The following is a 13,538-nucleotide window of genomic DNA, read 5'->3' on the forward strand; positions in this document are numbered from 1 at the left end:
TTTTTTCTATCTAGATTTGGCAAGCAGAAATGTTTCTCTCCCATAATTATACGTGCCTTTAGTATCCCAAAATTAAATGCTATTGTAAGACTGCCCAAAAACCCCCAAAAAACACCTCCTGTTATGTCTTACAAGCTTCTAAAAGTATGGTATAATTTTTTCACATACACATTATTTCATTTTGCATTTCTGGGTTATAATGAGTGTGAAATGGAGAAGTCTTAACAGAAAGTGGCATTGTTCTTGTGCCTTTTTGTCTCACATGCACCACCTCAGCATCACACATCACCCACAGCAGCAATAGTTTCTTTAACTTCTTAATGTTGTTTTTTTAACCCCTTGCCTGTTTATTTCTACCTGTAAAAGACGGCTTTTCTCCCTGGTCCTCTTTTCCCGGAAATAGAAGGGGACTTGCACAACATAATCTCAAAGCAATCCCACAGGGAATTCTTACAGCAGTCCTCAGCCCATCACAGCTCCCAGCAAGGAACCTCCCCCCCCACCCCAACATGTCTTCTACCCACTGGACCCATGATCCTGCCCACTCTGCTGAGATTGCTCATTTTTGAGATTTTTAGCCTCACCAGAGTGGAAAAGCAGCCAGTCTGTCTCCTCAGAGCAGCCCCTACTCATGGCTGGTCATCACAGGAGCAGCTCCCTCACCTGAGAGGTGCCAGCCCACCCAGTCCTGTCAGAATAGTTGAACCCTTTTATTATCACAGAACTCTCCTCCTGGGTGTTGATACTGACCCAGTGCAGGCAATGGATGATGTTCAACTACAGCACACAGAAGTGACCAAGGGCAGCTTCAGCCCAGGACTTGTGGCCTGTCCCTCCCACGCGGAACTCCGCAGCTTTCCCGGGATCCCCATGTGGAAGAACCTGATTACCACAACCAACAACACATCTTAGACACCCGTGGGGTTTTTCATTACAGTTCAGGGCTCCTGTCTTCATCACTCAGGGGAAAAAAATGGTGTAAGCAGGAACTCCTGGCACCTGCCTCCTTTCCCCACCCCACTGTCCCTGCTTCCCAACCACTTTCAAGCTTGCCTGCTTCCCTCATTTTCCCACCTCATGAAATACTAATTACCACAGCCTGACTAGCCTTAGACACAGGTCTTCAAGGCCTGCATGACTGCTTCCTGAGCCCCTTTGGTGATCCCTAGGATAGGAGCAATGTGTGGTTCCATCTTTTCTGGACAGCCCTGGCCATGCTGACATGGCAAGGATCCACAGCCTTTCCCCAAAAATACAGACCTTCTGTGTCCTGAATGTGAACTCGGATCCAAGCCATTATCTTCCCTTAAGTAAGAATTGTTTTTAAGTGTTAATAGCACAGTGTAGAAAATACAAATTTATTCTAAACATCACAGTAGTAGCCTTATTTAAATGACACCTGACAGAATCCAATTTAAAACAAGAACTAGCAGCTCACAGAACCAGGTGGTGGTGAGAAAACTGTAGTTTCCCTCAGAGCATCGTGAAACCCTATTCCAAAGAACTGACTTAAAATGACAGAAGCTGGACAGCTTGATGAATGCCTCTAAAAAATGTACCAAGTCCTCTTTATTCACAAGGTTCTTCTCTGCAGACATGAATATTGTTCAGTTTCTAAAAATAAAGCTTCATTTTAAATTCTTCTGCAAATTTTTGCAAGGAGAATATCAAAGAGATGAATCAAGTACTGAGCATACAAAGCTTATTGGTACCCAGAGTGAGAAAGAACGGATCTTCCAGCCAGCTGAAAACTTGGAGACTGGCATAAAAAGAAGGACTTGTCTCCCATTAAGATATTTGGTTTTAATATTTGTATAAAAATTACGTGTTGCATCAAATTATTATATTAGAATTTATTAAAGGTCATGATGATGTTTTGATTTTGAGTGACAACGTTCTTGTAAGACATTTATGAAGTTACTGTACACAAAGAATATGTGATGAAATATTAGAAAAATTACTATAATAAAGTGAATTCATAGCACTATCGAGGGCATCTCCAATTAACTTTTTTGATGCTAACCAGTGCAACTCTTGGACTGTAACCTAGAAAGTTTTAAAATAGTGTAAGCTGCAGTTCTTCAACAATAAAATATTTTTAGCCTCGCGCTGCTTTTCAAAATGGCCATAAGCAAAAGGCAGTTAAATAGATGTTTGGACTGTGTATCACTGGCAAGACAGAAGCTGTGAATTCTGATTGTGATAAGAAGACAGAGGCCTTCAAGAGGAAACATCACAGAGAGCCATACAATGAGAAGCTTTTGACACCATACAGTTTCCCCATAACTATCTGCTAACTGGCACATAACACCAAAGCAGACACAGATGGAAATTTAAGGATTTAATCTTCTAAACAGGCTCTTCTATTAATGTGGTTTGAAAAAATACCAACTCTTGAATATGGTGGTTTATATATGACACTACCTATAATGTTATTATAGATTTTACAATCTGACTCTAATGAATCAGAAAATGGCTGTGCAAAGAATAATACAATTGCGAGTTTTCTCATTATTTATAGGAGCTTTTTCACAAACCATTTAATTGCATTGTTGCCAAAAACAATCCTCAAATAATACATATTTCTGAATGTAATTTGTGATTAATACCTTACTAAAACATAGCTACAAAGAGAAAAACAAAGCACTGCATGCACAAAAACACTGTACACCAACGTTAACGCCTACTGCTGCCAAATGCTAAAGACCACATTTACCAAGAGCCTACAAGCACTCACCATCAGGGACCTCAGTGTGTACAACCAATGGTCAAAGGCCAGAGTTTCTGCTCTGTGATTGTCTCCATTCAATCTCTATTGAAAAGACCCCTAAAAGACTGGTCTTACAAAAGCGTGTACTACACGTGTGATAGAAGTGTGATATATGTGACATATGTGTGATACAGCAAATCCTGCAGCTGTAACCAAAAGAAAGGCTAAAACAAAGTGCAGAGACTGGGTGTGGGAGGGAGGAGAGGTTAAGGCTGTCCAAGGAAAGCGTGAGTTATTTCAACCCTTCTGCACCCCTCTATGCTAAATCCCACTCGCCACTGCAATACAAGGTATTTCAGAGGGAAATGCAGAAAAAATATATCCAGCAAATATGCAAAACAAATATAATTCAAATAGGCTGAAGCATCTTTCTCTCTCCTTTTCTAGGCTGTTTTCTAAATATATACTCCATCTCCACACACAGCTTACAGGCTGATGATGAACTGATTCACTACAGGCATGAGAATTTTTTAAGTGGCAGCAAGACATGGTTTTGAATATCACATTCTATGGCACAGAATCATAAAATGGTTTGGGTTGGAAGGGACTTTAAAGATCAGCTCAGTCCACTCCCCCTGCCTCCTTCCACTAGACCAAGTTGCTCAAAGCAGCCTGGCCTTGAACACAGCCAGGAAATCCACAGCTTCTCCTGGGAACCTGTTCCAGTGCCACACCCTAGCAGTGAAGAATTTTTTCTTCTGTCTAATGTAAGCCTTTCAGTTTAAAGCCATTCTCCCTTGTCCTGTCACTACAAGCCCTTGTAAAAAGCCCCTCTCCAGCTCCCTTGTAAACCCTTTAGGTACTGGAAGTTGCTGTAAGGTTTTCCCAGAGCTTTCGCTACTCCAGGCTGAACGGTCCCAACTCTCTCAGCCTGTCTCTGCAGGAGAGGTGTTCCAGCCCTCTGAGCATCTTTGTGACCTCTTCTGGACTCCTTCCAACAGGGTCCACACCCTTCCTACACTGGAGGCCCCAGAGCTGGATGCAGCTCTGCAGGTGGGGTCTCACCAGAGCAGGGTATAGAGGCAGAGTCCCTTCCCTCGCCCTGCTGCCCACAGAGCTTTGGGTGCAGCCCAGGATGCAGTTGGATTTCTGGGCTGCAGGTGCACATTGCTGGCTCGTGTTGAGCTTTTCATTCACCAGCACCTCCAAGTCCTTCTCCTCAGGGCTGCTGTCAATCCATTCTCCGCCCAGCCTTTATTTGTGCTTGGAATTGCCACAACCCACGTGCTGGACCTTGCACTTGGCCTTGTTGAACTTGATGAATTCACATCACAGGCCCATCTCTCCAGCCTGTCAGGGTCCCTCTGGATGGCATCCCTTCTCTCCAGGGCGTCCACCACTTGGTGTCATTGGGAACTTGCTGAGGGTGCTGTCGATCCCACTGTCCATGTCCCTGACACGGATGTTAAACAGCACCAGTCCCAATACCAACCCCTGAGGAATCCCACTTGTCACTGGTCTCCACTTGGACATTGAGCCAGTGGCCACAACTCTCTGAGTGCAACATCCAGCCAATTCCTTATCCTGTGCACCATCAGTCAAATCCATGCCTCTGCAGCTTAGAGACAAGGGTGTCATGTGGGACAGTGTCAAAAGCCTTGCACAAGTCCACATCAGTCACTTTTCCCTGATACACCAACACTCTAGCCCTGTTGTAGAACGCTGTAGCCTCAATTCAGTAGTTCTGAGTTTTTGTTCTCTATTTTTGAATGAAATACAGATTCTGACAAGGATTTTTCATCTTTAGAACAAAAAACTATAAAATTTCCTCCATAATGGCTGTATTACACAAGACTGTAACAAGAAGACCTGACCCAAGTTCCTGTTACAAGAGAAATAACAAAATGAAACTAAATTCCATTTGGTTTATTTCATATAGAAATATTTTTTATCCATTGACACAGAAATGCAAGTGCATATTTTAAGTAGTATTGGGGATATTGATTTGAGAAAAAGAATCACTCAGAATTAAGAGATGTAGTAGAAGAAAAGGCAAAAAACTTTCAAGTATTTCCATATTTCTACTTGAATAAACCTACAATCTTTCTTGTAAGCAGCATAACCAGGAAAAAAGTCATAGCTTCCTTCCTAAAGCTTATTGAGTCAAACAGTTCTATTGTTAATCAATGAGGATAAAAAGTCTTTAAGACATAATTTTTCCAGCAAGTGTGTACAACTAAGGTTGTTGTTAGAGAACAAAACATCAGAAAATACTGGCATAGCATGCTGCATTAGTAAGTCAGGTTTTTGAATTATCTTAACAGCATTTTCCAGATCTCTTGGAAGACTATTTGTGTAAACCACAGTACAATTTCCACCATGGAAATATTGCCAGAAGCAGTAGGAGAATGCCTGGTGGAAGCAAGGATGTGGAAGAGCACTGGCTTAAGCCTGAGGACTACAGTGTGCCTCTGCCAGGCTTTTCCAGAAGACATCAGTTAGTTAAAACGCAGCATCCCCTTTGGGAGAAGAAGTGAAACCCAAACTTGAGACAAGCTAACCCTGAGAGCTGGCATTTAACTAAACTGCTTTTTCTCATAGAGCTCCTGCCCATGCTGCATCGACCCAGCTGACAAAGGGTGGGATGAGCCAAAGGCAGAAAATACACATTTCTCTGTAAAAATTAAGAACAAGAATTCAAGCAGTTTTAACTGCTTCTGCTGGGTACAGCTCGAACTGAAAGCAGGGATTCTGCCACAATTTCTGCAGTCTGCAGTGAACTTTACCAGGCTGATGTGCCTGACAGTCCAGGTCTGCAGATGCACATTGGTGTTTCCCCCTGGCCTGTGGGTATTTGGAACACAAAACCCACCAGCACTGAGCTGCAGCAGTGTCTGGTGCTTTCCTGGTCTTGTGCTGAGGCACCAAGGACAGACAAAGGACCTTTGGGCTGTAGTAGGTTGGGGCTGTAGCAGATTTGGGGCTGTAGCAGTTTGGGGCTGTAGCAGTTTCTGCCAGCATGGCATCTTTTGAAGCCTTGAATGAATCATCTGCTTTGGTTTTTTCTTTGTTTTATGCTGTTCTGCCACCAGGGAAAAGCCTACAGAGAAAAGCACTAAGAAGAATCACAGCCACCCCCCCCCCCCCCTCTTTATTTGGGTAAGAATTTCAGGGGCAAAGTGCATTAGAGTAGGAAAAGCAAATGTAATTTGCTTTGCAGTAGGAATGAGAATGAGTCTCACTCTGCAGCTTAGATGTAATCACAACAATATCACTTCATTAAATTCTTGCCATTTGCATTCCCCAAACATGAAGAAAAGGTGATAAATGAAAAAAAAGACAAATAATTTCATGTCACATTTCAGGTGTTTTAAAAGACAGACTCAATACACTTATAATAGAAAGATTGCAGTCTTTCCAAAGCTCTTTATAGAGCTGGGCTTGCAACTGATATTAAGTACTACCTGCCTTGGGTTTGCAGTGTGCTATTTGAAGGGAAATTACCCCAGCAAGCCTTCTGATTTTGTGATTAAGTGATTGTGTCCATTCCTTTCCAGCTGTTTTTGACTAATCCCATGGCCTAGATAGCAAGAGAGACTCAGAGACAGATCCACAAAGTGGCACAGGATAGTTCTCATCCATTTGCATAAGTACCTATCATTTTCATCTCTCATGTTCCCTTTACAATCCACTGTGTTGTAAGATCCTGTTGCTACAGTTCTTGTCTCAATGATTATGATCACACAATTGCTTTCCCCGGTCAATATCTTTATTCATGAAAACATTGGCACTTCTTTCCAGAGTCATTGTAAAATGCCACTTTCAGAGGAATGCAGGATTCTGCCAGCTCTATGGATAACGGGCATTTTAAAAAGAGAGCAGCTTGTTAGCAATTACCCTGCTCAGAACAGGTGCAGGGTTTGGATATGGGAACAATCTGTCTTCATATTTTTATTTCTTTGGGCTGCACTGGTAGAAGAACAAAGCTCTCCTTTTGCAAAGCCAAACTGTAAACAAACCCAAACCCACCCCTCCTCAGTGCAAATAAGCTAAAATAAATGTGCACATATAAGTCATTCTGAGAAGTGTTGATCACTCGCACTGGTTATTAACCTTGCAAAACATTTTGTGCTTTCTTTCAGCTTGGTCATTTTTGCTCTAGGCAGAGATCTTTTCCCTGGACCTGCAAGTGTCCATTCATGAACTGGATTTTGGTTTTTTGGGGTATTTTGGAACAGCTTTGTCAACACCCTTACTTCCAGCTACTCACAAAAAAAAAAGGACCAGAAACATTTATGGAATCTATTGAATGTATTATGGCCAGCATTAAGAATACATTCCACATCTTCCCACTCATTTTGCAGTGTACCTTGTAACATTTACTCCAAGACAATGAGCTTCTATTACACTAGACAAACAAGTAAAAGCTTAACTTCTAAAGCATTCTGCTGAAACTCTTGTTAAAGGTCTAATCACAGCAGATGAGTTTAAACCTTTGGGCATTATTCCTGCATGTAATAAATACAAAAGCAAAGATGGGTCAGCACAACTGATCTAAAGAGTGTGGCACCTGCACAGGCGAAAATTTGTGGCCATCTGCTGTTTTTTTAGCTAACATAGTAGCACTCAACAGGGGCGGGGGAGGGAAGCAAGCTATCACAGTGCACAACATTAAAGAAACTATGGGAAATGCAGGCCTTGGAAAATACTGCCATAAACGCTGTTGAGTAGCTGCGGCAGAGGGAGACTTGAATAAAGCAACAATGGATGACAGAACTGGTTTGCAAGTGAAAAATAAGAGCAGTCACAATGTAGAGACAAGCTGCAGCAGGCAAGGGAGCACCTTAGGCTTTTGGGAGCTGAGCTGAATGCAAGGCACTTCGGTGAAGAGCTATAGTGCCAGCATCTGAGGCAACTTCACTGAGCCCCAGGATTTCAGAGTTGTTATCCCTTTTCATCCTGCGTTCACAATCTTTTATCGTTTGTTTCTAACAAAGTTTCAGAAGTAAAAATACTGTACTCTTTCCTCCCAGCAGAAATACCTGGCAGAGCTAAGGAGAATAACAAAGTTCTGACAAGACGTGAGTAAGCATCTTGAGACTCAGAAGTACAGAGGGAAATGAAAGCCACAGAAAGCCACCTGTGGGGATTTCTGTGACCTCCTAAGGATAACAGCTAATGAACAGCTGCTTTATCAAATATGACTCCAACGTCCCCTGCAAATCTCCCCTCCAGACAGAAGGTTGTCCAGAGGAGTCTCACACCCTTTTGGGGGACTGAGGCTCACCAATAGCTCTGCTGTGACTTCAAGTTATGTTCCTCGTGTCCTCATCGGACCAAAGCCCCATTACTCACACCATGCTACGTCTTCTTTTCCTCACACCAGTCTCATCTTGAAGCTAATGAGATTTTTGTCTGATTAGGAAAAGCTATCTCTGTATCTTGAAGACTGCCTGCGAGATTACATGGAAATAAAGCAAGCAGCTCATTTCCAGAGAGGCCATGCACCATCAGCATCTACAGGAAATCAACAGCTCATTTGCCATAATTAAAGAAAATTCTTAGAAGTATTTCACTAAAGCAAGTGAGGCCAAGGACAGAAAAATATGACAAAGCAGCAGGCATAAACATGACTGTACTCAGGTTACTATGATGTAACACAAGAAGTCTGTATAAACACTGGCACAGCCATTTATGGCCAAAAAGGTATTTTCACATATTCCTATTGATCCTAACTTCAATGAAATGTCACAAGATAGTAAAATACGTCTCCCATTCTTATCCTGTTAAAGAAAAATACCCCAACCAAGCAAAACAACATATCTCAAGAAAAAAGGACATAAAAAATGAGTACAGGCTATACATGTCGCATACCTATAGAACTTTCTACAGATATAACAAAGCTGTTTGCTGGAATTTTTCCTTTTCATTGCTCAGAAACAAAGTTATACTTTCCCTGATTGCTTATAAAAAAAACCAGCTTTAACACGTATTTTTATTTCCCAGTATATTGGCAAGGTCCCATAACAGATGATTTTTAAAACTGACATCAACAATTTCAGCATTACTGAGCAGATCTGTTTGACAACACAGCACTGCAGTTCACTGAAGGTTGGATAAACAGCAAAGGTTACCAAACTGCAGCAATGTCACATAAGTCATATTCAGGTCTATGCCACGTAATTTTACCATTTAAATTTAACACAGTGGCCCTATTTCTAATGGTAAAAAACTGCACTGGTGCATGACTTTCGAGTTCACTGTTTGAGTAGAAAAAAACAAAATCTTTTTAAAAATTGTTTTTAAAAACAAAATTTTAGAGTTTCTCATTTTTCAGGTATTTGTACACATGCTTAATTTTATGCCATTTAAGAGTCCTGGAGAATGGATTTGACAGAAATCTTTTTTTTTAGATGAGTGAGATTAAATCAGGAGTTATCAAACTATGGAACATGTTTGTAAAGGTTATTTTGCAAATTTACATCAGTATTTTTCTATTTGTTTTCAGATTTACACATAAATTTCATGCAAATAAAACAAATAATTTAAATCCAAATGTGCCTTAATAAGACTCTGTGCACGTACATGTGTACACACATGCATGTATCAGTGAATATATATACAGATAAATATTATTCCAGGCAACATTCTGATAAATAAATAAAAATGTAAATAAACCAAGGACTGTCTGTGCCAGAAAAGGGAACACAAACACAATCTCTGTGTTTAGAGGGATCTAAGGCAGTAGAAAGTTACATCAGTTTTCCAAGCTCAGATGAGAATGGGAAACCAGCAACTCTTTATGTTAATATCTGTCAACAAAACTGTAGTAAGCAAAATTACTCACTCGGTATAACTGGACTCTAATTAGAAATTTATCATTTAGTTTTTCCCAGTCTGCTTCATCATTAAATCACCTGTTTTTCCAGAAAATGGAATTCTGTTTAAAGCAGTAGATTACTAAAGGTCTATGATCAGAAATAAAGATATGGTTTTCTCCTTCACTTTTTAGGCAAAAAAGACCAGAGAGGTGATCAGGAAATTTGTAGATTTAATACATTATGCTAAGTTATACAGAGTTAATATATATAATGACCCAGCAGAGCCAAGATCAAAAGATCACTGTATTAAAAACAGTGTAAGTCCTCACAGCACTAAGGCCATCACATTTTTCCCACACTCATACACACACAGAGAGCTTATAAAAAAGCCTTTCTAGAAAGACAATGGGTCACAAAATCATCTCCTTACATACATTCTACTCAATTAAAAAGCAAATTTAGTACCAGGAGAAAAAAAAAATCAGGAATTTCTTGGCTGTTTTACCAGATTCATTGATTTTTTTCAATATACTTCCACATAATGTAAAATCCAGCTTTTTTTTCCCTACAAACTCATTTTACCTAATGGCCAAACCTATCTGAATAAAACACTTCAAAGACCCTTTATCCATTATGTTTCTGTGGGAAATGTGAGCCACCCAGTAAGAGTCAAGGTGCTCCTACTGGCAAACTTTTCCATATGCTGTTTTTACTGGAAAGCAAAGAAATGCATAAATACACTAAGGACTGCTCCAGCAAAGCCTGGATATTCTGAGAAACACAAATGAACATTTGATTGGAGGGATAAATGATCCCTTGTGACCTTCTGACTCTTGGAGAAGGCTCCTATGGCAGCAACAGCTGGGAAGGTCCAGCTGTGCAAGGGAAACACAGAATTAAGCATAGAAGGTGTCTGGATCTGGTGCTTTTGGAGTTCACAGAAGTAAAGCAGGATGGAGAGGAAAACCAGAGGATGACCCAGAAACAGACACTTTGTCTCTCCACATAGAGCTCCTACTTCACACAGAGCTCCTTGTTTTGCTTGGCTGCAAGGACAATACAGAAAAGCAATAAACTGAATTAGAGAAACTTAGAGAAGGGTGCCCAAAGCCTTTTCTGGCTGGGCATTAGGCACTGCATTTTCATGCAGTATGAAATAGCAATAGTTGATTTATTTCTTGTGTCTAATTTGCTATTTTTGCTAAATAAAGAAGGGCATCTCTGCACTGTACACAAAGTAATAACCACTTGTGTTTCACTACATTTTCTGGGGGAAAAAAAACAGATGATGAGCACAGGTAAAACAACTATGGAATTAGTAATAACTGCTGAAACAACCACACCACCCTCTGGAGTGTACAGTTTTTTAACCAAAGTTAAATATATTGTAAGAGACTCACTTCTTTATGACCCATGCAAGTGTTATCACTGCCGGAAAAAAAGTATTTTTGAAACACATCCCTGCATAGCTGTTAGAGGATGGAAATGATGAGCAGAAACAACAGAAATCAAACAAATCAGGTATTATATCTTTTTTAAACAAATGTATCAGAAGAGAACTATGACTGAAAGGGAGACTGGGCAGTACGAAAGAATATTTTTAGGAGTCATTCATACTCTTAGCCAGAGGATAATAGTGCCATGAAAAGCAGTGATGTTGTCAAGCACTCCATGCATGCTTGAATACTTATCTAATAAAGGTGAGAGCATATCACTGAGTATCATGGAAATTTTGGCAGAAATCCATCCAAACTAGGAGTTTTGACTTAGAGCAAGAAATGAATGGCACCTTTCATTTTCTCCAGCATTTCCTTTCTGTCTGATTTCAACGACAAATACAGGAAGGATGAATTCTATAAAACAAGTAATTAATATCTATTTCTTTTTGGTTTCTTGCCATTTAAAAGTTAAAAGAGTTATAATTACAATTCAGATGAACAGAGACAGAGATAGAAGACAAAGATCTTACCAATGCAGAAGCAGGTACCTGCCTTTGGCAGAGCTGTTACACTAAAGTGGATGAAAAGTTCCAAGCAGCCCTGTCACTGAATTTTCCATTAATGCACAGGAAGGTCATTTGTTGTCTACAGATCCAGTACTCAAAACAGACACTCAGCTCAAAATCTCTCCTTGGCTCTGACCTTTCATATAAGAGCCAAATAATTCCTTCAGATCCCCTTCAACAGCTCCTACTGAAATGTCTGGAGGCAAATACTTGACTCAAATGAAGATGTTGGGCTATGAGACAGGCTATATAACACTGTGGCTTTCTTATATACTCTTATACTACAGGCCTTAAATAAAATGGATTCTTGTGATACTGCATGATTCCCCAGATTAATAATTTAAAAAGTATCAACCTTCATTTTCTTTTTCTAAATACTTGTTTAGTTTTTAACAAGAATGAATAAATATATTCGGTGTGCACTCAAAAACAAGCTACTAGAAGTCAGAATCCAGACCTATATGGCCAACTAAACTGAATACCTTAATTAATAAGCTACCAAAGGAATTTTCCCAGATTCATGCCATGCAAAAATGGGTTCACAGGTGATTCTGAATGTTGATAAAATACAAACCATTTTTAGAGCAAAAACAGGAAAAAAAACAAACTAAAGCAAAACCACCCACAGAACAGAAGAATGGATTTTATCACAGATAAGTGGCAGTAATTAACAAATGTAGTTTCAAACTGATGGAAACTTGCCAAGAATTAGTTTTTAGCTAATTTACAAAACAAGAACAGTAACAGAAGTGTTGGTGTAGTTAATACCTGACTTTTGCAGGAAAATTTCCTCCTTCACATTTTGTGTTGATTTTATACCTGTGGGGTTTCTTCCTGTTTCCTACAGCTCATAGCACCGTATGCTCCTTATTCCCTCTCGAGTAACTGAATTATCTTTTACATCCTTGTCTCCTTTGCATAAACAACTCATGAAATTTTCTGGAAGCAGCTATATTACAGCTTCTGAGATTGCAACTTTAGGCAGCTCTAGCTGTTCCCACAGGATCAAAATTCTGAGTAATATTAAAACTAGCAAAGATCCTTAAAGCTGACCTGACACACACCAAGTGACAAAGCCAGCAGCTGGCTGCAAGCTGTGCCCGTGATTTCTGACTACAGTGGCCCTTGGAGGATGCAACTCCTCAAGTCACAGCATGTGGAGGAGATGTGCAGCCAAATCTCTGTGGCTCTCTACTGGGCATGAGGTATTGAAAATACAAACCAGCTACTAAAGTAGCTCTTGTGCAGCATCTTGAGTGGGAAAACAAAGCCCAGAGCCTGCACTCCATCCTTCCCAACTTCCACACCAACCCTGTCAGAAGATACGAAAATAAAAAAATAAATAACCCAAAACAAAACCCCAAAAGCACAACAAACCAGAAGTGGCTCTGACTCTGACCCAAGTTGGTCTGATGGACCAGCTGGTTGAAAAATCTGGTGTTTCCTCAGCTCTGTCCCCTGTGTTTCTGCTCATCACAAACCTCACAAATAACCCCATCACACTCTTAGCAACAGAGGATCCCAAGGCATTTGTCTGTGCACAGCCTGCTCACCTAGACTTGCTTGGGGGTTAATGGGGACAATACACAGTGATTTTTTTAATTATTTTGTTATGAAAACTCATGTCAGTAAAAAGCTCAGCTTCTAAAATCCAATCAGTCATATTTGATGATGGGATCCTATTTCTATTAGGGCCCTCTACAGAAGTCTTTGAAAGCAAAAACCATGGCTTTTCACATATTTGAAAGTGAGATAAAAGTATTAATCTCATCAGTTCACAAAGATTACCTGTCTACAAGAGAATATTCTGCAAAACAACATGATGCTTTAATTACAGGATGTTTCAGCATGATGCAGCAGGGGAAAATGAAGCAATATATCTTACATGAAAAGAATTTGAAGTTTCTAATCCAGTATAACAACTGCATATCTACATTGTTGATATTGTTCTTAATTAAAATATATCAAAATGGTTGTTTATGTTCCATAGCTGGAATGTAGC

The 13,538-nt window shown here is 40.1% G+C and overlaps 1 protein-coding gene across 3 annotated transcripts in view; it reads right to left on the reverse strand.

The window, feature by feature from the left end:
• DPP10 (dipeptidyl peptidase like 10) overlaps positions 1-13,538 on the reverse strand; it is a 451,044-nt gene that overhangs the window by 202,452 nt on the left and 235,054 nt on the right. The gene's annotated exons all lie outside the window — the stretch shown is intronic.

This window comes from Corvus moneduloides, chromosome 7, assembly GCF_009650955.1.
Source record: "Corvus moneduloides isolate bCorMon1 chromosome 7, bCorMon1.pri, whole genome shotgun sequence".
Lineage (NCBI taxonomy): Eukaryota > Metazoa > Chordata > Aves > Passeriformes > Corvidae > Corvus > Corvus moneduloides.